Here is a 2,813-nt window from a genome sequence, read left to right on the forward strand (position 1 = left end):
TAAACCACACAATAAACCAACTCAACCTCATAGATATTTAAAGGCTAATATAGCCAAAAAAGCACAGTATACCTTCTTATCCAATGTGAATGGAATGTTCTCCAGAATAGATTAATTTTAGGTCATAAGGTAAGCATCAGTAAATTAAAAAACATAGAAATAATACAAAGCATCTTCTCATATAATCCTACAAAATTAGAAATTAATAACAAGAGGATAAAGGAGAAATAAGCCATATATTTGGAAACTGAGCAACACCTTGCTTGAACATGAATGGGTACTAGAAGAAATTAATAAGTTTCTTGCAACAAATGACAATGAAAACATCATTCACCAAAACCTCTGGGAAACTGGCAAACCAGTAATCAGAGGTCAATTTATAGCAATAAGCAAAACCATAAAAAGACAGGATAAAATGACTACTGACTCTCTAACTCAACATCTCCAACAAATTGAAAAAGAAGAAGAAGACCCAACACCCTGTAAAAAAACCTGAAATTATAAAAATTAGGGCATAAATAAATGAAACAGAAAACAGAAAAACAATTGAAACCACCAAAAAAACTAGGAGTTGGTTCTTTGAAAAGGTCAATAACATTGACAAACCACTAACAAAACTAGCAAAGGAAAAGAAGGAAAAGACACAAATAATCTGAATAAAAGATGAAATGGGCAATGTCACAACAGAAGCAACTAAAATAAAAAGGCTAACATTAGAATATTATGGAAAAACTGTACTCAAACAAATGTGAAAACCTAGAGCAGATGAACAAACACTTAGAAATTCACAACCTACCTAAACTGACACAAACTGAAATTGAACACCTGAACAGAGTCATTTAAAAAAAATAATTGAGAAGGTAATAAAACAACTTCCAGCCAAAAAAAGTCCTGGCCCAGATGGTTTTACAAGTGAATTTTTTTAAACATTCAGAGAACAACTATCACCAATCCTACATAAACTATTTCAGAAAATAGAAAAAGATGGAATTCTCCCAGACTCATCCTATGAAGCAAACATATCCTTGATACCAAAACCAGGTAAATATACCATAAAAATAGAAAACTATAGGCCAATATCTCTCATGAACATAGATGCAAAAATCTTGAATAAAATCCTGGCCAATAGAATCCAATGACACATCAAAAACATAATTCACCATGACCAAGTGGGATGGATGGTTCAACATAAGAAAAACCAATCAATGTAAATCATCACATTAACAAAGCAAAGAACAAGAGCCACATGATCTTAACAATTAATGCATAAAAGGCCTTTGACAAAATCCAACACACTTTCCTGATTAAAAGACTCAACAAAATAGGATTAGAAGGGAATTTCTTCAACATAGTAAAAAGTATTTATGCAAACCTGAGGGCCAACATTGTTCTCAATGGAGATCTAAAGGCATTCCCTTTGAGAATAGGAACTAGGCAAGGATGCCCACTATCACCTCTCCTATTCAATATTGTATTAGAAGTCTTAGCAATAACAATAAGACAAGAAAAGGAAATAAGAGGTATGGAAATTGGCAAAGTGGAGGTAAAATTATCTCTCTATGCAGATGATATGATAGTATACTTAGAAAATGATAAAGACTCAGCAAGAAAACTTCTGGACATAGTTGACCGATTTGGTAGAGTGACAGGAAAAAGATCAATGTAAAAAAAAATAAATTGTATTTCTCTACAGTGACAAAGAGAACAGTGCTGGAGCTAAGAAAAACAATACCCTACACAATAGCTAATCACAAGATTAAATACTTGGGAGTAAACCTAACCAGAAGCACATAGGATCTATTCCAGAAAATCTCAAAACATTATTACAAGAAACAATAAGAGAACTGGAGAAATGGAAGAATTTACCTTGCTCATGGATAGGAAGACTCGATATTGTGAAAATGACAATACTACCACAGGCAATTTACACATTCAGTGCAATCCCAATACAAATACCAATTCCTTTCTTCAATGAGATGGAAAAGGCAACATCCAATTTCATTTAGAATGGAAAGAGGTCCTGAATAAGCAAAACACTCCTTAAAAAGAGAAACAAGATAGGAGGCATCTCACTCCCTGATTTCAAATCCTACTACACTGCCATGGTGGTCAAGACAGCATGGTACTGGTACAATGACAGACATGTAGATCAGTGGAATAGAATTGAGAATCCAGAAATCAGTCCGTAGAGATATGGTCAACTGATTTTTGACAAGGAGAGGAAATCAGTTAAGGGGGTGAAATGAAAGACTGTTTAACAAATGGTGTTGGCAAAATTGGAAAACTATCTGTAGAAAACTCAAACAAGAGTCACACCTCACTCCACCTCAATGTGGATCAAGGACCTAGGACTAAAACCAAGGACTATAAACTTCATTAGAGAAAAGCTTGTAAGAACTCTAGAAATCCTAATCCACACTATGAATGGTCTTCCAAGCATTCTGAAAAACCTACAGTCAGGAGAGGATAAAAATAGATGAATGACCTTCTTAGAATAAAATCCCTATGCACATCCAAAATCTTCTCCAACAGGGTAAAAAGGGAAGCCACAGACTGGGAAAAAGATTTGGTAATGACAAGTCAGATAAGGGACTCATATCTAGAATTTATAAAATACTTAACCACCACAAAAAGATAAAGGTGGGGGATCCAAGATGGCAGCGGAGGCAGAGACAGCGTGGTGAGCTGCGGGAGCAGCAAACCACTTAAAGCAGGGCCATTATGGCCTTCCACAGACTTTGGCTTATTGATAATTGAATACTTAAACAGCTTATTTTTTTTCTATATTTTATTAATTTTCATAAACATTTACA

Source organism: Elephantulus edwardii, unplaced genomic scaffold (assembly GCF_000299155.1).
Source record: "Elephantulus edwardii isolate Elephantulus edwardi_28Jun2011 unplaced genomic scaffold, EleEdw1.0 scaffold00353, whole genome shotgun sequence".
NCBI lineage: Eukaryota > Metazoa > Chordata > Mammalia > Macroscelidea > Macroscelididae > Elephantulus > Elephantulus edwardii.